We start from the raw sequence: 26,867 nt of genomic DNA, 5'->3' as shown, positions 1-26,867 counted from the left end.
TGGTTCTTATCCTTTCTCTTATTGATGTGATGTATTACCTTGACGGATTTGCAAATATTGAACCACCCTTGCAACCCAGGAATAAATCCCACTTGATCTTAGTGAATGATTCTTTTTAATGCATTGTTGAATTCAGTTTACTAGTATTTTGTTGAGGATTTTTGCATCTTTGTTCATCAGAGATATTGGCCTGTAGCTCTCTCTCTTTCTCTCTCTCTCTGTCTCTTTTTTTTTTTTTTTTTTTTTTTTTGGTGCCTTTATCTGGTTTTGGTATCAGGGAAATACTGGCCTCATAGAATAAATTTGAAAATTTTCTTTCCTTCTCTATTTTTGGAATAGTTTGAGAAGAATAGGTATTAACTCTCCTTTAAATATTTAGTAGAATTTGTCTGTGAAGCCATCTGGTCCTGGTTGTCTGTGAAGCCATCTGGTCCTAGACTTTTGTTTTTTGAGAGTATTTGATTACTGTTTCAATTTCTTTGCTGGTAATGGTCTGTTCAAATTTTCTAATTCTTCCTGTTTCAGTTTTGGTAGGTTATATGTTTCTAGGAATTTAACCATTTCTTCTAGCTTGTCCAATTTGTTGGAATATGGTTTTTCATAAATATTCTCATGATTGTATTTCTGTGGTGTTGGTTGTTATTTCTCCTCTCTCATTTGAGATTTTATTTATTTGAGTCCTTTTTATTTTTTTCTTGATAAGTCTGGCTAGAGCCATCAATTTTATTGATTTTTTTTTCCAAAGAACCAGCTCCTGGTTTTATTGATCATTGTTTTTCTGTGTGTGCTTTTTGTTTTGTGTTTTGTTTTGTTTCTGTATCATATATTTCTGCTCTAATCTTTATTATTTCCATCCTTGTGCTGGTTTTAAGGTTGTTTTTTTTTTTTCTAGCTCCTTTAGGTGTAAGGTTAGGTTGTTTGAGACTTTTCTTGCTTCCCTGAGTAGGTCTGTATTGCTAAAAGCATCCATCTTAGACCCACTTTTGCTGCATCTCAAAGGTTTTGAATCATTGTTTTCATTTTCATTTGTTTCCATGTACTTTTTAATTTCTTCTTTTATTTTGTGGTTGACCCATTCATTGTTTAATAGCATGTTATTTAACTTCCATGCATTTCTGCTCTTTGCAGGTTTTTTTCCTGTGGTTCACTACTAGTTTCATAGTGTTGTGGTCAGAAAAAAATGCATAATATGACTTCAGCCTTTTTGAATTTTTTGAGGCTTATTTTGTGGCCTAACATGATCTCTTCTGGAGACTCTATTATGTTCATTTGAAAGAAGGTGTGTTTGGCTGTTTTAGAATGGAATGTTATGAATATATCTGTTAAGTCCATCCAGTCCAGTGTATCATTCAAAGCCATTATTTCCTTGCTGATTTTCTGTTTAGATGATCTGTCTTTTGATGTAAATGGGGTGTTAAAGTCCCCTACTATTTTTGAACCACTATAAATTAGTTCCTTTATGTTTGTTTTTAACTATGTTATGTATTTGGGTGCTCCCATGTTGGGTGCTTAAATTTTTACAATCGTTATATCTTCTTATTGAATTGTCCCTATTATTATTATTATTATTATTTGTCTCTTGTTACAGTCTTTGTTTTAAAGTGTATTTTGTCTGATATAACTATTACTACTCCGGCTTTCTTTTGACATCCATTTGCATGGTAAAATGTTTCTCCATCCCCTTAACTTTCAACCTGCAGGTGTCTTTAGGTCTAAAATGAGTCTCTTGTAAGTGACATATAGATAGGTCTTGTTTTTTTTATCCATTCTGTCACCTTAGGTCTTTTGATTGGAGTGTTTAGTCCATTTACATTCAAAGAAATTATTGATAGATATGGATTTATTGTTGTTTTACTGCCTCTTTTGTGGTTGTTTCTGAAGAGTTTCTCTGGTCCTTTCTTGTCTTTGTCTCTTTCATGCTTTGCTTCTTTTCTATAGTGTTATGTTTGGATTTCCTCCTCTTTATTCTTTACATATTTATTAGTGATTTTTGATTTGTGGTTACCATTAGGTTTATATAGGTAACCTCTTCTGCATATAGCAGTTTATATTAAGTTGATACTTGTTTATGTTTAACCCATTCTTTTCTCCTCTCCTCCCCATGTTTTAGGTATGTAATATCATATTTTACACCCTTTCTTTTTGTGACTTCCTGGACTGATGCTTTACAAATATATTCATTTTTATTGCTTTTGTGTTTCCTACCTTCATATGGTCACTTTTGATCTTTCCTTTCTACTCAAAGTCTCTCATTCTATTGTGAATGGTAGCCTTGCTGCATAGAATATTCTTGACTGCAGATTTTTCCCAGTTGGCACTTTGAATATATAATGCCACTCCCTTCTGGCTGGTAAGTTTTTCCTGAAAGTCCTCTTTTAGCCTTATGGAGTTTCCCTTGTATGTAACTGTCCTTTTCTGTGTGTTGCTACTTTTAAAATTTATATATATATATACACATATATATATATGTATGTATATATTTTTTAAATTTTGTCACTTTAACTACAATATGTCTTTGCATGGATCTGCTCTGGTTGATTTTATTTGGAATTCTCTGTGCCTTCTGGATCTGGATATCTGTTTCCTTCCCTACATTAGGGATGTTTCCAACTGTTATCTCTTCAAATAAATTTTCTGCCCCTTTTTCTTCTGGGACTCCTATAATGTGAATGTTATTACATTTGATGGAGGCACTGTGCCCCCTAAATCTATTTTCATTTTGCATAATTATTTGTTCTCTCTTTTGTTCAGCTTCTTTCCATTACCCTGTCATCTAGGTTACTAATTTGTTCCTCTGCTTTTTCCAGCTTGGTGTTCATTCCATCAAATGTGTTTCTCATTTTATTTATTGAGCCTTTTATCTCTGTTATGTTATTTGTTATCTTTGGGTTAAGGGTCTCACCCATGTCTTCCACTCTTTTCTCATACCCAGTAAGTACCTTGATGATTATTACTTTAAGTTCTCTATGAGGCTTGTTACATATGCTTGCTTCACATAGATCTGTGGCCATGGGCCAGTCTTGTTCTGTCCTTTAGGACAAATTCTTCTGTTTTCTCATTTTGCCTAAATCTCCGTGCCTGTTTATCTGTTAAAATAGTCCGCTTCCTCTCCTGTTCTTAAGAGTAATGGCGTTATGAAGAAGAGGTCCCATGGTGCCCTGCCGTGTAGTGTCCTCTGTCCCCCAGGTTCTGGCACTTCAGGGAGTGTCTCCAGTGTGAGCTCAGCTGTTGTGTCCTGGCCCTCTTGTCTGTTAGGCCAGTCGTCTGCAGAGGCTCTTTTTGCCTCTTGTGGGCAGTGTGTGGTCCCTGGCCAGCACGTGGCATGTTTTAACCAGATATGCTCTGGCCTGACTGTGAAATGAGACCTGTCACCACTGCCACCAGAATCAAGGCCCTGCAAAACTCCTAGGTCTGGAGACATGGTATTGGCAGGGTTTGGGGCCAGTCTCCTGGGGGAGGGGGGGCCCACCGTGCTGGGACTGAGGCACGTATGACTGGGAAGGGTAGTCCCACCAGAGCCCAGTGGAGGTGTGGCCTGGTGTAAGACAATTAGTTAGTGAGTGTCCACCTGTGCTTGTTCCTGCAGGTGGTCCTGTGCTGTGAGACAGGGGAGGGAAATGACATCAGCCATTTCCTTTGTTCCTTGAGGGGTCTGTCCATGAATACCACCTCTCAGGGACATGCTTGGAGATGAACAAATAATTTCCCCACTGTGTGCCCTAGGCATTCCTTCCATTGCTATTTCCACACTGTATGTTTGCAGGCTGTTTACTCTGCCTTCTCCCCTGTAGTAGTGTAGTACCCTCCAGGCTCTCCCCAAGCCAAGCCCACTGACCTTTAGAACTCCAGGCTTTAAGATACAGCGTTTGCAAGAACTCAGTGAAATTCAGCCTCCCTCACTTTCCAAACCAATTGCTATGGGATTTCATCTTCCTGTCAGGGCTCCCCTGTGTCTTGGTCTGTTTCTTTCCTTTCTATGTGACTTCAGTTTCCTCCCCATCACAGCGGCCATGATCTGTTTCTCTCCCAAACTACGTCTCTGCACTTCCTACCTTCTTTGATGTGGCCTCTTCTCTACCTCTATTTGTGGAGTTTGCCAGTCTTCAAGTTGGTTTCTGGGGTATTTAGGATGCTTTGATAGTTGTCTAGTTGTGTTTGTGGGACAAGGCGAGCCTAGGTCCTTCTACTCCACTGCCATCTTTCCTCTCTCCTCAAAGGTTTATTTTCTTTATTGCTTTTTCTATTCTTTTATTTTTTTAAGATTTTATTTATTTATTTGACAGAGAGAGACACAGCGAGAGAGGGAACACAAGTGGGGGAGTGGGAGAGGGAGAAGCAGGCTCCCTGCTGAGCAGGGAGTCTGATGTGGGGCTCGATCCCAGGACCCTGGGATCATGACCTGAGCCGAAGGCAGACGCTTAATAACTGAGTCACCCAGGCACCCTCTTTATAGCTTTTTCTAATGCTAGTCTTGCTCAGTGAAACTCATTGAATTCTTAGGTTGCTATTTAATAATACCTAAGATCATCATAGAAAAGAAATGAAAACGAAAATTATTTTCAAATAAATGGTTTGTTGAAGGAAGCCATGAAAAATAATTCCCAAAATTTTATTAATGACTCTGATGTACCAGTATTAAGATATGCTTTGTGTCCTTCAGCAACTTAGAACTTGGTTGGAAAGACAGACATAGAACTTAAATGATTATTCTATAAATACATGGCCAAAGATATATAAACAAAGTCTTCTGTGAGTGCAAAATACAGTTTAAATCACATTAGGAAGAACCAAGATGGTTTTAATAGGAGCAGCTGTACACAAAGTAGGACTTGGGGATGTATGTAATTTCAATAAGTAAAACAACACGAGAAAGGTATTTTAGTTCATGGAAATAGCACAGACAAAGGTCAGAATCCAAAAAGAAAAAATCTGTGGTATGTTTGGAAATGTTATATAGTCCTATTTTCTGTTTTTCTCTGCCTGTCAAGAAGGTCAGAGCTAAAAGCTTAAGTCATAGTGATTCTTTTCTCAGTATTTAATAGATTTTCTTTCTGCTTTTACTAAGTATTTTTCCTTATTCTAATTCAAAGCTATATTGCATATGTGTCTTTTATTTTAAATCACCTACAATCATTTTGGAAGTACAATGGATATTGATTATAAATGTGTTTAAATATAATTCCAGTTTGTCTTGAATCAGTGGCTTGCTGCCAGCTCAGCCTAAGCGTACCTCATTTGTAGTAAAAATGGCATTTTTGGAATTGCTTAAGTATATCTCTTTGAATAACACCAACTGAGCTTTTCTCTTGAGTACCATGACCATCTAATTTCTTTGAAAATCATAATTCTTTTTTTGACACTAGACCTTTACCACACAATCTTTCATAAATTATTTTTACTGTCCAAAAGATTGACTAATCAAATCATCTATAACCACTGTATATTTGCTTTTACAAGACTCTATATGCCCTGCCAAGGATATAAATTGTTTCTAGTTAGACTGTGACTATTCAGGGAGTTCGTAAGAAAGTGCATATGCAAATGCTTTTTTTCCAATAATTTTACCAACCAATCTATAAACTTTAATAATCTGAGGCATCTGTCTGCTAGTTCACTGGACTTTCTACTACAACTAATGTCTGTTTGTCCAGATGAACATAAAAAAAGCATTATTAAAAATTCTCTCAGTACATGAAACAACATGATACCATATAGTCTTACCTTGAACCTACAAAACTTGGATTTAGCATTTGGCTTCTTCTTTCAATGATAGCCTCTCCTCAGATTTACTTGATAGCTCATTATTTAATGTTTTAGACCATCTAGATCTTGGCTTGTGTCTTTGAAGTAGAACCTTAGCTTCCAGGCAGCATTCTACTTTAACAGATGTAGATGTACTCAGCAATTATTCTGACTTTATTCTTATTGTTCCTGAACCTTTACATTAAAAAAAAAATCACTGTCACACATAATATCCTATTTGCTATGTATATCATCCTTATATCTCACTAATTTTGTCAGTGAAGAAGCCAAGGCTTAGAAACTTCAAGTGATATCCTCAAATCTAGTAAGTGATGTAGACAAACCTTACACCATAGCCTCAAATCTTTGTTCTCTGTGTTGCTTCTTGGCTACTTTTTTTGAGATCATGAAATGGCTAAAAACCATTGCTTTTACTGAATTTTTCTTAATAGCACAAGTAAGCATTTTCCTTACAGGTGCTGAAGACTGCAAAATATAAGGGTAGTTTATATAGCTTAGTTCTGTCATTAAGGAAGCATCACTTTTGGTTTGTTATAAGTGATATAACTCAAGATTAGTGTTTTACTTAATCCACTGGAAATGTTGGATTGTCTGTGCTTTTATTTCATCTTAGACAATATAAACTATGTGGTGGGGGTCTGGGTAAGTTTCTTGTCTGGTTAAGAAGCTGAATCAAGGTGAGGGTGAGGTCACTTTTGATGCGGATCTGGGCATATAATTGACCTACATAATAAATAAAGTCCAGTAACATTGCATTTTTTGATAAATAACTGCTGCGAGTGATGGTTCAAGAGGGCAAGATGGATTCAAAGGGGACTATTAACTAAATTGCTGCGTGAAGGTTCAGCACCACGGGCAGCTCCCAGCAGAAAGGCTACTCTGCTATTCTTAATCAGTACTTTTTATCTTACTCTGTTTTCACATCACCTTTTCATGAGGAAATCTTTTTCATTGTTCAGTTAGAATTTAGGGAGATCAGGTTGGAGAATATACTTGAAAATGTGTATCTAGTTGGAAATGTGGATACTGGGACGACTGGGTGGCTCAGTCCGTTAAGCGGCTGCCTTCAGCCTAGGTCATGATCCCAGGGTCCTGGGACCGAGTTCCACATCGGGCTCCTTGCTCAGCAGGGAGCCTGCTTCTCCCTCTGTCTCCCTCTGCTTGTGCTCTCTCTGTCAAATAAATAAAATCTTAAAAAAAAAAGGAAATGTGGATACTATGCCCAAGATACTAGTTTCTCTGTATTTATGTAATCTGTAGTACATACAATTTTTTTCTTACATCGGTCTTAATTTTAATTCTTTTAGCATTTAAGTGAAAAAAATGCATATAAATAATTTTTACTAAAAAGCAACTTTTTATCAATCACTTAGTTTTAAAAACAAAGTTATATATGAGTCTAATATTTGCTTCTAGCCCGGTTTCCATAAATACTACTGAACAATGATGAAGCTTTTCTCACTGAAGAGTAGACTTGGAAAAAAATAATAAAAAAGTATGTAATAAAGAGCAAGATAGTGGAGGGAAAATTTCTGGCTTCTCTTTCCTTCTACATTATTAGTACCTTCTCGGTCAGGCATACATTTTTGGGATAATCAATAGTGGATAGAGTGATACACTAGTTTAAACTCTCAAGTAGTTTTAAATAATTATTAAGAATTGTGTTTCCATCATTAACTTAAATTTACATAATTCTTTACTTAGTGCTTTCACATAAATAACAATTAAGGTAATGAATGTGGTTAAAACAGTAAGATAATTTAAAAATTCTGCTCAACGTCTATGAGAAGCTGTTGGTGAATATTTGAACATGCTCTTTTAGGCCAATCTGCAGTTTATTCTGAATGTATGACCCTTAAAGAGAACATTTTTTTTCTTTATAACTTAAGAATTAGAGCTTTGTAGTACTGAGAATTATGCCTACTTTAGTACGAATTAGCTAAGGAAACTTAATTGTCTTACTGTCCACCTTCTCTAGATTTCTAGTAAACTTTACTACATGTACAAAAATTCAGTACATTATGTTACGTAATTGAATAAGCCATTCTTCTACAACTCTCATTTTACTATCCATAGATGTTTCTGCGTGTCTGATGTAATTTTATATCATTTATGAATGACAAATTGCAGTGCCTATCTGATTTTTCCCATTCTCTCTGCCCCACCTCCCATTCTCTTTAATCTCTTAGAAATAAAGTATGCAATATTCCCGCCTGAGGGCTCTCTAAATTGTTCCTGGATTCCTTTTACTTTCTATCCTGTGTTTCTCTTGATTTGCATAGACAGTGCCCTGAAATGGAAGTGAGGCAGTGAATAGAGCCCACAAGACTCCTGTTCGTACATTTGCTGGGTGAGACATTTATCTGAGTGAGAAATTGGTTTCTGAAAATAAGGCTTTCCTTGTAGTTCATTGCCTATCTCAAAATATATTTTCCTATATGGCTTATTACATGTTATTCAAAAGTTTCATACCTCTTTCCAACAAACAAACAAAAAAAAAACTTTAAAAATTTTTCATGAGCACAAATTGAAAACCAGCAATTGCTCTTGATACTCGGTTCTTACACCAACTGTGGAAAATGGTTAAGGCTCACAAAGTGCATTACTCTGGCCAGACAGCATAAGCCAAGGCTGCCCAATGTGGTTAAACTGAATTGAACACCAAAGGCGGCCTGTACCAGATACAAACTTTAGGAAAAGAAATTTAGTTGTGTTACTGTTAACACACAACTTTACTGCAAACACAACAGGATCAGCACCTTTAGGTACTACTCCAGAAAAAAGGTGGGGATGACATTACTTAAGCTAGTGTTGTGTTTATTTCTTTGACTTAACACCTCATTCCCAGATATCAGCCTGAAGGACATCCCCCCCCCAGCTTGTCATTCTCATTGGGCCCTTTGCTAAGATCTCCGTTGTTCTGCATTAAAATATCATAAAATATTTTTTTACATCTCCTTCCAGCAAATAAAGAAAAGTCAGTCTTAAATTTCTACTCATGAAATTCTACTGAGAATGAAATCCCATAAATATTAAAGAAACTTCCCCAATGTTCTAGAACAATGCATATTCAGTTAAAATCAGCACTAAAATAATGATCAAGCTCTTGAGTTAGAAACGAGTGATAGTTTTAAGAGTCCCTAAATAAATGGGGATTTCTGACATATTTAGGAATTAAAGCTTATGAAAAAGTTATGCAGGCTTCCCCTTTTATTATATAAAGATCACTTCCTAAAACCACTCTAATGTATGTTTATATTTACTAACAAAGTGAAAAATGGATTCGCTACCTTTTTAAATTTATATTTCTTGGATCGACAAGAGTAGGCATAATACCAATTGCTGATATTAAACTTTTTAATTTTTAGCATAAAAAATAGGCACTATTATTCATTTTTAAATCAGCAAAGCAAACAATTCAAAGGAACTTGAAAGAAAGCATATAGAGTCAAATGTTAGAAGTGTTAAATAGTATACTTTAGATACTATCTATTTATTTTTCTTTTTTACTTTTAGAGAAAGAGAGAGTGCAAGTACAAGCAGGGGTTGAGGGGAGGGGCAGAGGTAGAGGAAGAGAGAGAATCTAAAGCAGACTCTGCCTAGTACAGAGCCTATCTCGGGGCTTGATCACATGACCCTGAGATTATGACCTGAGCCAAAACCAAGAGTCAGATGCTTAACTGACTGAGCCACCCAGGTGCCCCTAGATATTATTTATTTTTAACATGAACTTTCAAGCATGATATATTTACCTGATCTATAAAAGAAGGATTGTTTTGAAGATACATCTAAACATAAAAATATTAATTTTATGGTGATTAACATAAGATAATAAAAAAATTTAAAAACCATAAAAATATTTATTTTAGATATTGAAAATTCTCTTCAGAGTGAGTTTTCTTTCAAAACGTTTAGTGGCATATTTCTTAGATTACTTAAACATATCTTAAAATATTTCTACTCCAAAAATGCAGTGTATTTTAAACTAATGAATGAAATTGAGATTTAAAGATAAGTTCTCATTAATTTCCTTTTAGTTATCAACTCATGTTTTTCAACCTATATTAAAAATGATGAGCCCCACATTGGGTTAGGGATTGCTTAAATAAATATTTTAAAAATGTTGAGCACAAAAATGTTGAGCAGCTGATTGTGACATTGCTCATGTTAATTGGTGTTTTACCTTTACTTTTATTATGCTCTACAGATTTTGAACTTGTTTTCCACTCATTTTTGTTCTAAGAGTTAAAAGGTCATTGAAGAACAAAGTTGTTAATGAAACCTCATAGAATCATGAGTATCATCTAGTAGTCATATGAAAAAGCTATACTGGAAAATATCTTGAAATTCAATTGAATACAAGAGTGTTTGTAAATACAGAAGATGCTAATGCCTTGAAGAAAGACTTTTGATATTTTTCTCTTTGAAAATATATGCAGATACATGAAAATATGCATTTTTAAGTTTGAGATAAAAATCTTTCCAAATGTGTTGTAATGAGATTATAACTCAAGAAAAGAGTTATAATCCTTATGATCTCTCAAATGGCTTTTTGACCGGTAAATTAGAGTTAAATGTGCTGGATAAGGCAGAAAGATCATTTCCAACTGACATGAATTTCCTTTTCCCTACCTCACAAACTTTGAATATTTAGAGTTTTGGCATTGTTTTTGAACAAAAGTTAAAAGTTTAAAAACAACAACAAAAAAATGAACAGGACATAATAATTCATGTACTAAATAAAGATATAAAATGAAATGTAAGAATCTCTCCTCATTTCTAGTCTGCCTACTATTTTGACTATTTTTAATACCCATTTTTTGTTTCATCTATTTTTAGCAGCAACTATGAAATATAAGCAATGAACGCATTTGCATTAACCACTTTCCCTTCTTCCTTCTTTCATTGTTTTTAACTTGTATTCTTATATTCCTTCTTACATTGGTTACCTTCATAGCTTTAAATGGCATATTGGAAACTGTATTTCTTGAGCAATCAACTTTTGACAATATCTCTTGACTCCCTGCCATGTACCATAAGAAATTCCTTTCTTTCTTTCTTTCTTTCTTTCTTTCTTTCTTTCTTTTTTTTGAGATTTATTTATTTATTAGAGAAGTCGGGGAGGGGCAGAAGGAGAGGGAGAGAGGTAGACAGAGAATCTCAAGCAGACAACGCTCTGCTGAGGGCAAAACCCACTTGGGGCTCGATCTCATGACCGCAAGATCATGCCTGCACCCGAATCAAGAGTCGTAGGCCTAACTGATTGAGCCACCTGGGCACGCTAGGAATTCCTTTCCTCTTTTTTCCTCTTCCAGCCCTCAATTGGTACAGGACTGCTCAGGTGAAATCCCTGAAGTTCTCTTCATCATATTCAGAAGGAATCCAAAGCCCTTACCATGACCCACAAAGCCCTATGTACAGTATCTGAACCCAGACTTTCTTTCAGACCTCAGCTTCTACTCCTCCTCACCCATTCTCTCTTCTCTGGCCTTGGGTTTCTTTCTGGAATTCAAACATGACCAACCAGTACCGGAGGCAGTGCTCATTGCCTATAGTGTTCTTCCCGTCAACTGATTCATGCTTGTTTCCTCCCTGAGAGCACTTGCTTTATATATACCCTTCTAAAAATAGCTACACACCCTCATTTCTCTTTGCTATCTATTCTGCTTTATTTTGCAATAATATTTATCGTTATCTGTTTGTACTATAAATGTATTACCATATTGACTGTTTTTCTTCTATAATGTAAGTTTCAGGAGGTCATGCCTTTTTTTTTCTGTTTTTGATGTTGAATCCACTGTCATGAGAGTAGTTCGTGGCACAGAACAAACAGGTATTTGCTGAAAGAATTAATTTGTATGGTTTATAAAATTTACACCCTGTTGTATACTATTAATTAAGTGTCCAGTATTTTGTCTATAAGTTGGTTCCAAAAATTTAAAAACAACAAATAGTGTTTATAATATTATGAATATATAAATAGCATGCATTGTAGGATCCCTCAGTGTGATTGGGTCTACAGAGAAGAATATAATAATAGTCTGGAGCTAAATGCATGCTGCTCAAAGGAGAATGTTCTAAGCATCAAGGTCAAATGTCCCTTTTTTAATAACCCATCAATTGCTCAAATGATAACATACTTTATTCTTTATATTACTCTCATAGATTATCTTGTCAGTTTTTATTTCCCGTGGAATTTCCAACTTTCATTTATCTTGACAGATATAGTGAGTGTGGTCTTCAGCCACATCTCTAGAATAAGCTGGTTCCTGATTATACTGCTTGTCAACGTCCAGAAGTGGGGCACCTTCTTTAAAGCATATGCTGAAGTTGCCATCATTGATTTATTTCCATTGAATTACAAAGTTACGTCCTCTTTCTGGGTCCGACTGTTTCTCTTTGTTGGATTATTGGGGTTTTTTAGCCAGAGTGCTCATGAGATATGCTTTGAGTGTAAATACATCTAGTAATGTCTCTATTTTGCCCTGATACATGGTGGATGGTTTGGCTAGGTGTGGATTATGTGTTGAAACCCTTTTTCCTCCAGACCTATTATTCATCGTCATTAAGCGTCTTTTGTCACCAGTGAGAAGTCTGACACCAATCAAAGGAATTCCTAGCGTGCCCAGGTGGAGTTTTTAATCCCACAGTATTTTTTTTCTTAAAGATTTTGCTTATTTATTTGAGAAAGAGAATGCACAAGTGGGGATTGGGGGGAGTAGAGGGCGAGGGATGAGCAGACTCCACGCTGACCACAGAATGGAACGTGGGGCTTGATCCCATGACCCTGAAGTCATGACCTGAGCTGAAACCAAGAGTCAGATGCTTAACCGACTGAGCCACCCAAGCACCCTAACCACATTCTTTTTTATCCCCAAAAAAACTTTTTGTTTGTTTTTATCTTTGACATTTCGTGAACATGTTTCTAAGTGTATTCTTTTGTTTGTTTTTGTGTGTTTTATCTGGCATTATATGAGTCTTTATTTTTCCCGCAGACCAGAGTATTTATTTCCTTTCTGAAAATGTTTTCCTTTTATTTCTTTATTTCCTCTTCTTATTGCCTTTTCTCTTTTATTAGATGAGGTAACTTCAGACATTTCTGGATTGATCCTCTAACCCCCCCAATAATTCTATTAAATTTTTTTGCCCTATCTTCTGAAAGAAGACGTCTTATTTGTTATTTATTCATTTATGTTTGCTTCCTACAAATTTCAGTAACTGTGTCCTTAACTTTCACGGTCTTCTTCCCCCCTATTTCTTCTTCTCCTTCCCTTCCTCCTCCCACCTCCTGCCTCCTCTATAACCCTCCCTGCTTTTCCTCCTTCTTCTTCTCTATATGCAATTTTGGAATCGGTGGTTATATATCTTGACTCATAATTGGAGCGGAGCTCTCTGTTATTGGAACATTTCAGAGTGTGGGAGGGGGTTCCTGATATATTGTATCATGCATTGACTCCGGGGGAGTAGTTCTGTACTTCAGGTACTAGGGACTTGAAAAGTTAAGCATCTCAGCACAACTTTTAATTGGGGCCAAGTAGAACATCCAGCAGTCCATGGAGAGAATTGAGTCTTCAGCCAGGAGCTTGAAAAAAGTCAAAGAGTTAATTAGAACTTTGGAAAGATTGGCTCAAGAGAAGGAGCCCAGAAGGACACCATGCACTTTCCTGTGCGTGAGAAAATGCTGACCCAGACATTTCAAACCTAACTTTGTGCAGCCAGGATTGAGAAGTTTAAGTTGGCACATTTACCCTGGGATAATAAATTTAATTCAAAGAAAAGTAAAAATACACAGGACGAGATTTGAATATGAAAAGTAGCTTGTGAGGAAAGATCAAGCCATAGGCTATATGTAACCGAATGCAAATATGTACCCTTGGCTTTCAGAGAATGGAAAAGGGAGGGGGGGGGTGCACATAGTTGTAAAGGAACAGACACGCTTATTAAGCCACACAATAACAGTATACAGAAATGTCTGTTCACACACAGAATTAAAGTATTATCTACTTGGATCCGAAGTTCTAAATTATTTCTACTTTCTCATTCTCCGTATAAATATTATTAAAGCATATTAGGAATATATTTTGTTGTTTTCAAAAAAAATATTTTCGTCAGCTTCTGGTATTTTTCCTCAGAAGTCGTTTATAATGGATGTTATCTACGTTAGCACAAGATCCTATGTTTTCTTTAGGAATTGTGGTGAATGAAATTATTTAAGCAATGTGGACATATACAGTGCAGCCTCTACTGAAAATTCCTTTTTCACTGTTGCTAACAAGTGGAAAACAAATGCTCCTATCTAGCACAGTCCTGTTTTCCTCTTAAAGAAATCTTTCTCAATGATATCCTTTAGTTTTTTCTAACCTACTTTTCTCTATGATAACATGAGATGAACAAACGTGTTCTATTATCATTATCAGATAAACCTGTAAAATGCACTCCTGAGGGTGAAAACATTTCTCAAAGAAATATTAACATAAACTTTATTTAACCAGTTCACATCAATGCTCTTAAAATCAAAGGAGGGACGCCTCAGTCTTTGAGCCTCTGCCTTCAGCTCGGGTCATGATCCTGGGGTCCTGGAATCAAGCCCCACATGGGCTCCTTGCTCATCAAGAAGCCTGCTTCTCCCTCTCCCGCTCCCCCTGCTTGTGTTCCCTCTCTCTCTGTGTCTCTCTCTGTCAAATAAACAAATAAAATCTTAAAAAAAAAATCAAAGGAAAGACAAAAGGAAATATTATATCCATGTGTCTAAAGATTATACTGCTCTTAACACTGTAGTTCCTCCCAGAAAAAATGTGGTGCACAATTATAAATACAAAGCTGCCAAACTAAACATGCCTCTTTCTCTGTACAATGAAACCACTTCAGTTTCTGTGTTTTGTATTGAGGATTTAGCTCAGTACACATGCCAGTACATTATTTTATGATGGCTACTATTACTTATCTCTTACATCCATGGAAAATGCCAATCTTTCTTAGAGAGAGCAAATTGTTTCCAGTTAAGGCAGGAGGACTTCAAAGCAGAGAAATTAAAAACAGAAATGTTTGGGTGTCATAAAAGAACAGTCTTGGCACCAGCATAAACCCACTCTGTCCCTCAACCCCTGCTCTTTCCTCTGCTTTATGGAAAACACTAACCATGATCAGTAGGACATCAAGACATACCGAAATCTCCTGGGCTGCCTAAAGTGGGGCCTAAGTGATTCTTGCTGCTCCTGTATGGCTTTTTTAAAATGAGGGAAAGATTGGGAGTTCTCCTTTTTGAAGTGTAGAATTAATACATTCCTTGGTGGTGTCATATTCTTTAGCAAGGCTTAGAGCTCATGGGGTTGACCTTCCATTGTCCTTATAATCTTTGCACTTTTCATGTGTATTACCAGTTTATCATACTCTGAAATCTGGAGTTCAGTGGATAATTTAGAAACCTTGATATGGAGTATTTGGTGCTCAAACCATTGTTCCATCATAACAAGGGGATCATTAAGACCTCGGGTATTACAGCTTCTTTATCACTAACCATGACATTTGCTTGGAAGGGAGAATAGAAGGGCAAGACTATGTGAGACAAAATATTCATTTTGAGTAATGTTATAATTATATATGAAATAATGGTATTCGTTTTTATTGAGCCTTTAAGTTAAGAGTATGCAGAGATTTGGGGCACCTGGGTGGCTCAGTCAGTTAAACGGCTGCCTTCAGCTCGGGTCATGATCCCAGGGTCCTGGGATCGAGCCCCGCACTGGGCTCTCTGTCCAGCGGGGAGCCTGCTTCTCCCTCCCCCTCTGCCCCTTCCCCTGCTTGTGCTCTCTCACTCTCTGTCAAATAAATAAATAAAATCTTTAAAAAAAAAAAAGTATGCAGAGATCAAATATAACAATTTGCACTTAGATTAATTAGAGAAACAAATGCAAATGTTAGAAGTTGAACACCAAAAAGGAACTACTTTAAGAAGTTCACAAAGAATAAAAAATGATTAAGAACCTTGAGAATTTTACCTACAAAGAGATCCTGTAAAATACGTTCACACCAGGGACTTTTCTGCATGCAAACACAACATTTTAATTCATGAACAGAAAACCAAAGAGGAGTGTAGGTTGTTAGAGTAAACAATATATGCTGTAATGGTTGAAATGCATTCTGAAAACATGAATGAATTTAGTCAAAATACTATCTTTTGTCCTGTTTTAGTGGCAAATGAGGAGTAGTAAAGATAACTAAACTTATGACAAGGTAAAAAAAAAACACGAGGGTGGGGTGGGGTCGTTAGGGATGCTACAGCACTCTTAGAAATATTTGCCTGATGACTTGAAGTTGAGGGGTGGGGTGGGAAACGGTATTTTGAAGACTTATCCCTGGGTCTATGATTTTATGGAACAGATGAAAAGAAAATCTCCATTTTTAGCAGCCAACTGCTTAATGTCAGACAGATGTTATAACCATGATTATAGGATTTTATTTAATTCAGAACAAAAGTATTTGGGTCTTATCTTGGCATGAGAGTTGCCTTTGTAATGATGACAGAGCACAGTTTAAACATTACACTAAACTATGAATGGTCAACCAAACAGAATACTTAATTAACCAATTACTTAGGGAATTTCTGCTTTTAGTATGGTTTTTAAAAAGAGTTTATCCCTTGCCTGTTTAAGCTTGACCCCAACGTCACCTTTATTTATTGTTTGGCTCTGTTACAAATTGTCCTTGGTGCCCATCTGATTAAGTTGAAATTGGACTTTCTTTTTTTCCCTTTGAATGGACGCACACATGGAAGCATCTAGATTTTTCAGGATTCTGGTATATCTTTATATGTACATTTGAACCAGCTATGGAATATAAACCCAAAATTAAGGACAGGACTTGTTCTGCATGACTTCTTTTTGAGCCACAATGCAAAATAAAAGCTAGCAAAGGAAGATCATATTGTAATTAACTGAAATAGTATGTTAAATGATTAGAGCAAAAATAATGTTTGATGGTCTCTCCATAGGCTTTGTCTTCTATCTTCCTTTAAAAAATCCTTTTATTTTAATATATTTGTATTTTAACAGTATTAGTTCTCTCTTTTTTTTTTAAGATTTTATTTATTTATTTGACAGAGAGAGACACAGCGAGAGAGGGAACACAAGCAGGGGGAGTGGCAGAGGGAGAAGCAGGCTTCCCACCGAGCAGGGAGCCCGATGCGAGGCTCGATCCCAGGACCCTGGGATCATGACCTGAGCCGAAGGCAGACGCTTAACGACTGAGTCACCCAGGCACCCCAACAGTATTAGTTCTCATAACTAGGTTATTTTGGAAAAAAATTATCATTGCAGTATAGCATTGAACCACGTGTTCCCATAATCCTCTTGTTTTTCCTCATGGAATTCTATGCAGGATAAAAGAGATCTGTCCATCAAAAGAAAATACTCAGTTTTCCCTTGAAAGTACTTATTTTTCTATATCCACTTTTCATTTGTATTCTAGATCATGTTGCCCATACAAATGTGATTACAAACTTAATTAATTTAATTAATCTAGTCTTGTTCTATATAAGTCCTACTCATGTATAGTCTGCAAACCAGTGCTATTCCCCAAACTGTTCCTGGTCCTTGAGGAGGTAAGAACAGACACTTGAGAGGCAACGTTTAGGAAATTTTATAGCAGTTAACAGAGTAATTTTTATGTCTGCTGAACTAAATAATTTAAAATGCCTTTATATTCTATATCTTTTTTTCCCATTGTATTTTTATTGTATTTTACAAGTATAATACTGGTTTGTGACAGATTGGGGAAAACATTGGACTTAGAGTGTAGAAAACTTGAGAAGTACTAGGCTGGTCAAGGCAGCTCACATGAGAGGAAAGGGAAGATGTGAGCATTTTGCTATAGATGAGCCAGGGTAGAATTAAGCAGTGATTCAGATAATAATGCATATTGAGGATGAGAATTCCAACATAGTCTTTGCTAATTCATTAGCAGTTGCATCTTGAACAACAGGGATTTGAACTGTGTGGGTCCACTTACATGCAGATTTTTTTTTCAATAAATACAACATAGTACTGTAAATGTATTTTCTCTTCCTTATGATTTTCCTAATAACATTTTTTTTTCTGTAGCTTAGCTTATTGTAAGAATACAGTACATAAACACATATAACATCGAAATATGTTTTGGTCTACTATTTGTGTTATTGGTTGGTAAAGCTAGGCTATGAAGTTTGGGGGTGGGGAGTGAAAAGTTGTATGCAGATTTTTGACTGCGTGATGGTCATTGCTCCACTCCCTGAATTGTTCAAAGGTCAGCTGTACCTGTAATTGACTCTCCCAGTTTCCTCTGCCAGTCACACTCACCTGTGCCAAGGCACGCCTTACGCACCACCAGTTGGCATACTTACTAACAGTGAGTTTTTATTCCCAAATGATGTTATCCTAGTCATTTTCTTGTAATTATGTAATTTAATTTAATGTTATGTAAAGTGATGAAAAATGAATACATAAGGGAAGATATCTGTTGTTTTCAGGATAAATAAGCTGGATGTTTTAGGAAAATTCAATAAAATCTAATTGCAAAACAAAACCAAACCCTATCCACTTCCAAAAAATGAAGAACTTGAGGCTGTTTGATAGCTCTAGAACTTTGACAATACGTGGTAAAAGCTATCTGGATTTTGCACATGATTTTCTTCTCAACTGTCTTTAAGTTCCTGTTTCACCTTAAAGAATTAAAATTGGAAATTGTAGGTGATGTAGTATTGATGTGGATCATAAAGACTAATCAAAGCCACAATTATTAAATATCTACTTTAGATTTTTTAAAAAGCCTCTTCCTACATAAAAAGGTTAGGAAATGAATATTTCTATATAGATATTTAATATTTAATGTAATATATAATATTTAATATAATATATATTTATATATATTTAAATTTGCTAGGTAACCAACTTTTTCATTTAATTAACCTGTTTATATCCAATACTATTAGATGAAAAAACTTCTATAATTGTACCAGGTGTTTGTATAATTTTTGTACAAACCCTCATCAACATATTTAATGATTAATAATTATTTGCTAATGACTTTAATAAAATATTTATTTTTGAATTGGTTGCAAAAGAAAATTAGGTAGAAATCATGACAGATTCTCTTGGCTCAGTTAGTCACTGCCATGGAAAGCCAATTTTTTGAGATAAGGCCATAGCTTTAATTAAACTTTTGGAATTTATAGTGTTCTGCAAGTATCATGTCGGGAATAAAGAGGCTTATGGAGAAACAAGTTGACTTGACTACCACATTGAGAGAACACAGGAGGTGATGCTCATTGTTCATCCATTCAATAACAAAACAAACAAGAACATAGTATTTGCCAGTCACTATAATTGGCTTCATATACTTAAGGAGGAAAATATGCAGCTTTTCATATTGAGTAGCTTATAGTCCGGTGGGAGAGACAAATGTGGTAACAGACTAGTTAGAATCCAATTTGGCAGGATATAATGTAAATGACGTTTCTTGAGAACATGCTTTGAGAGTACACAAAAGCAAGACAGAATTGCACTCATTTTGTGTGGTTTATTGCCTTCTCTAGTGAAGTAGGTGTAGGTATGGAGTGTAATGAAGATGTGGCCAGGAGCTATACATTTTTTCTGCTGTTGTTTATTATCTCTTAATATTAGTTCCCTGGTGATAAGTTTACAAATAATTTAAATTTTCTCCTTTATACTTACCTGTATTTAAAATATCTTTTTTAAATATATCCATTATTTCCATAGTTAGAGTTAGCTAACAATGCTTCTTTTCAAATACTGTGAGTATTACAGATTTAGCAGCAGTAGATCCTATTCATGTGGTTGGTGTTTCAAGAAGCTGGTACATAAACGTCTCTAGGGATGACAACTCTAAAACAGTGCTTCTGCTTCCTGAGAAACAAAGTAGACTAGCCTGTCCACTTGCCAAGACAATCTCTGGGTTGCAAATCCAGTTGTTCCTAAACCAGGAGGGAGGATTGCTGTGCACAGGAAGGGTTTACATGGTGTTGAAAAACTTGCACTAATAAAGGCAGGAAATCTGACATCTTCCAGTAGATACCTTCCTTCTATTTCTTATTCTTCTTCCATTCTTTAATATGTAAGAGTGATACATTTATGGATTCTATCTCATTAAATAGTGCTTTTTAACAAATTCTAGATGATCAAATGTAGAGAGATTCATATCTTGGTGGGTTCTCCCAGCACTCTTTGGTGGTCTTTGCTGTTACTCTAACAAGACAGAGGTTTGTAGAAAAGAAAATAATATATGGCATGCAAAGGAGGAAGCAAGTTTTTTTGGAAGCAGTATGTGATATGGTTTAAGTCCAAATCCTGTTCATTTTGACACTAGCTAGCATATCTTAATATTAGGCAGAAATATTACTAATAAATAATGTTGAAGAACAAATATCAAGCAACACATTTATCACTCATTTAGCAGAAAGCATTATAATTATTTTGAACGTGTAGGTGAAACTACCCTAAGTTTGTTTTATGGACAAGTCTTTACCAGTTTTCCTTTAATTAGATGACATACTTGTGGGTGCTTCTCCATGTATAAATAAAATATCCTATTTTATTTTTTTTAAAGATTTTATTCATTTGACAGAGACACACCAAGAGAGGGAACACAAGCAGGGGCAGTGGGAAAGGGAGAAGCAGGCTTCCCGCCGAGCAGAGAGCCCGATGTGGGGCTCGATCCCAGGACCCTGGGACCATGACCTGAGCCGAAGGCAGACACTTAATGACTGAGCCACCCAGGCACCCCAAAATATCCTATTTTAAACACAGTACGAAACAAGCATAAGAATGTCATATTTTTTGTCTTAGTTTTCTTCTAAAATTTTAATATTCCGGCATATCTCTCTTTTTTTTCCTTTCTTTTCTTTTTATTCATTTTCTTTTTCTTTCTTTTTCTTTTTCTTTTCCTCTTTTCTTTTTTTAAATCCCTGGCCTGTTTTAGAGCCTGTTTCTGGCAATTACCTGCTGGATGAGAATCACATTTCCTTCACTTCAGCCCCTCAGGAAAGACAGCAAATACTCCAGATGTCTCAAATGACAATGTGCTCAGTTTATTAAATTTTCTTGTGTTACACCTTAGGGAATTCTAGCGGCAATGGCTTTGGACTTTTTACCAGCATTTGAGATTTTTGCTGCTTTCCTCTGATATTCATTTATTGAAGACTTTTTGTTAAGTGACATTAATTTATTCCTTTTTATAAGTACCTCATTCACTGTGTGTGTATGAATTTCTTTCCTCAAAATCTATTTTTCATTAATAAGTGTTTTGGGGAGACATCCAATGACATGCAGTTTTACTAATGTCTTTATAATGATGCCAAGTATTTAACATGAGTTCAACACATATTTATGGTGCACCAGTCCACTAGGCTTGACACCTCAGTAAAAGATGCTATTGCCCTCATGAAATCCAGTCTTTGGGGGCAACCAGCTTGTAAACCAGTGAAAGAAACTCCTTACCCTTGCAAACATTGTGTGGGGATCATTACTGACATTTGTGCTGCGAGTCCTCAGAATACATCTTCCGGGTTAAGTGACGTATGCTAGCCACAGAGTTTTAAGGGAAATGTCAAATTTGAGTTTACAATCTTTTGACTCCAAAACAGATCATTATATATGTTGTGTTGGGGGGCATCATGCCCTCTAAATGACAGAGTGGACTGAAGTCAGATACATGGATTGAGTGGGAAAGTTATTTTATAATGAAGAGAATAATTTGTCACATTTAGCGTATTATTAAAGTGAGCACTCTAAAAAAAAGAAAGCAAAATGGCTATAAGGGAGATATATGTAATCGATCCAGCCTGCTTTTCTTCCAACCTGAAGTTTCTTGGATAGGTGAAATTTAACTAATCTTGAAAATACTGTTCACATCCTTACTTCTTAACCTTTCCAAGACTTAATAACTTACTGTGTGTTGCTGCTCTGCCTTCTATCTAACTTATAGACATTCTTCCCTTATAGAGATTGAGAACATCTGGTTAACACCCTCTTGGTAATAACCTTTCATATTTTCTTGATTTTTTAAAGTAGACGTTGACACCATTGTTCTTGGAAAATGACATTTTTATATTGGAGTTCCTTTTGCTCCATGCCTGTTGAATATATACTTCTGTGGCTCATAGACATTTCCTTCTCAAGAGGTTTTCATAATTCTGAAAACATTCCTTCTTTTTACTGAAATTCTGTTGTCAATTACTTTGTTTGTGCAGCTGAGCATAATTTGTCCTAAAATGAAAACAGGAAATTCAGAAACAAATTTATGTTCTTAGGTGTTTCGTCTTTATTGGAACAAATACGCTATGTATTTCCAAACTGTGATTTTGGGTTTGCTCAACAGTAAAGTGTTAAAAGTAAATAGTGTCACGGAAGTGCCTTCCAGTGTCAGGGCAACTTTGGATCTGAGTCATTTTACTTAACAGCGAGGAGATATAACTTACATGTGGTTGGTTGAAAACAAGATTCCCATCGTAAGGTGCTAGCACATTTTCAAATTATTAACAGAAAATATTAAAATTAACCATTCAGGACTATGAACAAGCATAATTGAAAACACACTGAGAAAAGCTCTATAAATAAGATCCATCAATTACTCAAGGTTTACACAGCTTGCTTCCACTTGCTTGTAAATTACCATTATATATAAATGTTTTCAATTTCTTCTTGAGTGAAAAGACTTCCCTCTAGGACAGAATATTCTCGGAAAATAAAGAAGGGGGATGTGTTTTATGAAGGGGCTTCTTTTCTTGAATTCATATTTTGAATTACATAAACATTTTTGAAGCAATTAAAATTAATCTATTTTTTTCTCATTTATAATTTTAATCGAAGCATTGCTATTCATTTTTTCTTAACTCTTTCTTATAAGCACCAAATTTTAATAGCTAAGTCAATTTTGGGGGAAAGAAACACCATCAAAGAACTTCCCTCCAGAACAAAACAATGATGTTCATTCCTCCAAACAATCAAATTCAAAGTCTACCAAAACAAAAACAAAAAGCCCCCCCCACACACAAAAAAAAGTAACAAAAATCACATTCTAGGGGTTCAGTGCATTTAGCAGCCTTCGCTGTGCTGTCTAATCATCCTTCAGCTGACTTTAAAAAAAATTAACACCCTAGCACATCAAAATATACATTTTCCATTTGCTTTGTTTAAATTAAAAATAATAATTAAAAAAAGAAAACTTGAAGGAAATCACAATCAATTGCCTGACTCATTTCGATGTCATGTACAGCATATGAAGGTCAGGAAGGCTGTTTGCAGCACACATGATTAGGAGAGACTGGTCTTCAAGGTTTAGCTTTCTTCCAAACAGTGTAAAATACCCACAATTCCAAGTATGAAGGAACACAGACGATCTCCTTTGAGAATTCCACAGGACAATACAGGCACCTGAGCTGTTCTTCATAGAGTGACAAGGCTTCTGTCAGATTGACACAGTTACCCTGTGTAAAGTATTTTCCATCCTGTTTCAGTACTTTCATTGAGAGGTCAAGAATCAGTCTGAGAAACTGCCATGTGGAATCTTCTGGAGATGTGGAGATTGGAACGGCTGTCAAATCATTAATCACATAATCAAACTCTCTCCCTTCTTTGGCGTACCTCTTCAGTACTGGAATACAGTCTTCTATTAGAACCTGATAGCAGTCTCCTTTAAGATTGTCTAAGACGTTGCCACATGTTTTTCGCATGTATTTCTTACATCCATCAATCACCATTTGGTCAATCTCTACCATAGTGACCATCTTTGGTTTCAGTTTGACTATTTCACATAATATGCCCCCGTCTCCACCCCCAAGAATCAGCCCGTCTTTGCCACTGTAGCCTTCTTTTCCACTGCCCATGATGGCCTGGGTATATGCCAAATCACTCTCTGCCAGATTAACGTCCGTCCCCACTAAGGATGAGAATATTTCCAAATTGCTTCGAGTGTAGAATTTTAATGTTCTGATAAGGTGAATCTTCATCATACACCACTTCATCTATGTCATACTCAACCAGGCGACCATCAGCAGTGGGCCAGTATCTGTCCATAGCTCCTCCTCAAATTATGGGCGGTAATCGCTTCCCCCGCACAGCACTGTCCTGACTCAATTCTTTCATTCTTTCTTCTACTTTGTTCAAAAGACTGTCAACTTCTTGGCCTTGCGAATCACCGTCGTAACTCTGAAGATCCAACAACACCAATCCATGTGGGTAAATTCTCAAACTGGCAAAGCTGCCGTTTTTGCTGATGTAGGTCGCTAGATAACCGTGGTCTTGCCAGTTGTGCACCGACTCCGTCATCCCTTGCTCCTGGAAAATGGACCGGAGGCCTTTTAGAATGGTCTTGCCGTCAGCTTTGGCGCCGAGCTTGAAGTCGAGCGTGCTGTGCCGTGCTGCTGCCATAGTGAGGCGAGGCCCTGTGCCATGCCTGGGGGAGGCGGCCGCGGGAGACTGGGGGGCCGCACGGCGTGTCGGGCTGCGGCCGGCAGGGAGTGAGCCGCGCCAGGGAGGCCGAGGGTAGGAGGTCTAAAATTAAAGAAGAAAGTTATTTTAATAGTCTTGAACAAAAGTAAATGGATTTCTAATATATTTAGTGAAATCAACACAAGGTTACTTACAAAAGATGGTACATATATTTAATTTAAAATGTGACATCTTGGGAGAACATTAAATAATAGAAGAGGGGTGCCTGGGTGGCTCAGTTGGTTAAGAATCTGACTCTTGATTTTGGCTCAAGTCACGATCTCAGGTCATGGGATTGAGTCCTGCCTAGGGCTCTGTCCTCAGTGGGGACTCTGCTTGGGATTCTCTCTCCCTATGCCCCTCCCTCTGTACATGCACACTCTGTCTCTCTCTCAGATAAATAAAAAAATCTTTTTAAAAAAAGAAAAAATAATAGATTATCATAGTACAGAACACACATATTTGGGGAATTTAGTTCATACATTTGGTGAAAATTTATCCAGTCAAATATATAAGTAATCAGGCTTTCAAAGATTTTTTTTCTGGTGAATTAGGCAAATGTGACCTTTGTGATTTTACATAGAAACCAATACTAATGTGTGTAGAAGGGAAAAAATACCAACAGTGGTGAAGACAGAGTTCCCCCCTATATTAGGATCATTACCCATCCATTGGTTCTATTAAGTTTGCATTCTAAATTGTTTTTTTCTTAAATATTGATTATTCCTTAGATTTTTTTGCCTCATATAAATTAATGCCATATTTAAAGTTTCCTGAGGAAATTTTTTTCTTTTCCCTCTTCTAAAAGATTTAGTTATTTATTTCAGAAGCAGAGAGAGCGAGCGTGAGAGGGTGGGCGGGCAGGTGCAGCCGCACGCGGAGTGCAAATGCACTTTCGGGGGAGGGCCAGAGAGAGCGAGAGAGGGAAACAAGCAGATTCTCCACTGAGCGGGCGTTCGGTGGGGCTCTGTCCCAGGAAATGGAGAGCACAACCTGAGCTGAAATCCACAGTCTGTTGCTCAAACAACTGAGCCCCCCAGGCACCCCTGCGGAGGAAATATCTGATCAACATGAGGGAACTGAGTTTCTTAGAGTGTTGAACTTCCTTAAGCGATTGAATCACTCTACTTTTTTATTGCATAGTAGCTTCTATATTTGAAATTTAATGTAACTGTTTTCCCTAAAATATGACAAATACTGTGGATAACTCCACTAGTCTCGAATGTCAGCATGTTATAAGTCATAATTGAATATACTTTAGGATAAACAATATAAACATACACTTCAGTATTAAAGATAAATTACTTATTAGGAAAGTATAAACACATCTGTTCATAACTTGTTCATCTTTTTTTTCTGTCTTACCTTAAAATTATTGCAATTACCTGAAAACAATAAAGTGCTTGAATCCATTGCATGTGAATGAAATGCAGCTACATCAAAATGGCTGCAGGGGCCCCTGGGTGGCTCAGTCATTAAGCGTCTGCCTTTGACTCAGGTCATGATCCCAGGGTCCTGGGATCCACCCCCACCGCATCAGGCTCCCTGCTCTGCGGGAAGCCTGCTTCTCCCTCTCCCGCTCCCCCTGCTTGTGTTCCCTCTCTCGCTGTGTCTCTCTCTGTCAAATAAATAAATAAAATCTTTAAAAAAAAGGTGGCTGCAAAATTATATGTAATAATCTAGAAAAAGAGAGTGAAGTCTTCTAAGTGCAGGTGACAAAACGATACATCTGAAAGGAGAGATATCACCAAAACACTGAATATTTTCAAGATCTTGCATAGGACAGAGCTGACCTTGAGTTTTTTATGACTTCTAAAGGAATACTTAAATTGTCAGTTTAGGGGCATCTGGGTGACTCAGTCAGTTGAGTGTCTGCCTTCGGCTCGGGTCATGATCCTGGGGTCCTGGGATCGAGTCCCGCATTGGGCTCCCTGCTCAGCGGGGAGCCTGCTTCTCCCTCACACTCTCCCTCTGTGCTTTCTTTGTCTCTCTCTCTCTCATATAAATAAATAAAATCTTTAAAAAAAATAAAAAATAAAAAATAAATTGTCAGTTTACCTAAATGTGCCTGCAGAGATCCAGAATGATAGACAGTAGGAGTGAAATCAAACATAAATATATCTTCCCCTCCAGTTTTTTTTTTTTTTTTTTTTACCTATGAATATTCAGTTTTCTTGTGCTGGACACTCTTGGGCTCTGCCTCTTCTCGTCCTACCCCACCTTTCATTCCAGCAACCAGGTGAAGGCAAAATAAGATACGGCTTACCTTGGCTGTCCTGTTTTTCCCTAATTTTCTGTCCGAAGGTGTCTCTGACACCACCATGGGACACTGGCAGGAATCTCTACTTGCACTCACCCATGCATAGCCTGGAAATGTGAAAGACTTAGCATCCTTAGCATGTGCAGCCCTAATTACAGGGATTGGTGAAGGAATGCCCCTCTCTTCTGTCATTCCATTAGAGAATTCTTAAGAACATTTCACATGGGGGCGCCTGGGTGGCTCAGTTGGTTAAGCGTCTGCCTTCGGCTCAGGTCATGTCCCAGGGTCCTGGGATCAAGCCCTGCATCAGGCTCCCTGCTCAGCAGAGAGTCTGCTTCTCCCTCTCCCTCTGCTGTTCCCCCTGCTTG

The 26,867-nt window shown here is 36.8% G+C and overlaps 1 protein-coding gene and 1 pseudogene across 1 annotated transcript in view; one reads left to right on the top strand and one right to left on the bottom strand.

Moving 5' to 3' along the window:
* Positions 1-26,867, top strand: part of GPC6 (glypican 6) — a 1,077,716-nt gene that overhangs the window by 412,049 nt on the left and 638,800 nt on the right. The gene's annotated exons all lie outside the window — the stretch shown is intronic.
* LOC113920626 lies at positions 23,081-24,296 on the bottom strand (annotated as a pseudogene).

The sequence above is a fragment of the Zalophus californianus genome, chromosome 3 (genome assembly GCF_009762305.2).
Source record: "Zalophus californianus isolate mZalCal1 chromosome 3, mZalCal1.pri.v2, whole genome shotgun sequence".
NCBI classification, from domain to species: domain Eukaryota; kingdom Metazoa; phylum Chordata; class Mammalia; order Carnivora; family Otariidae; genus Zalophus; species Zalophus californianus.
This window is presented reverse-complemented; position numbering and strand designations above follow the sequence as displayed.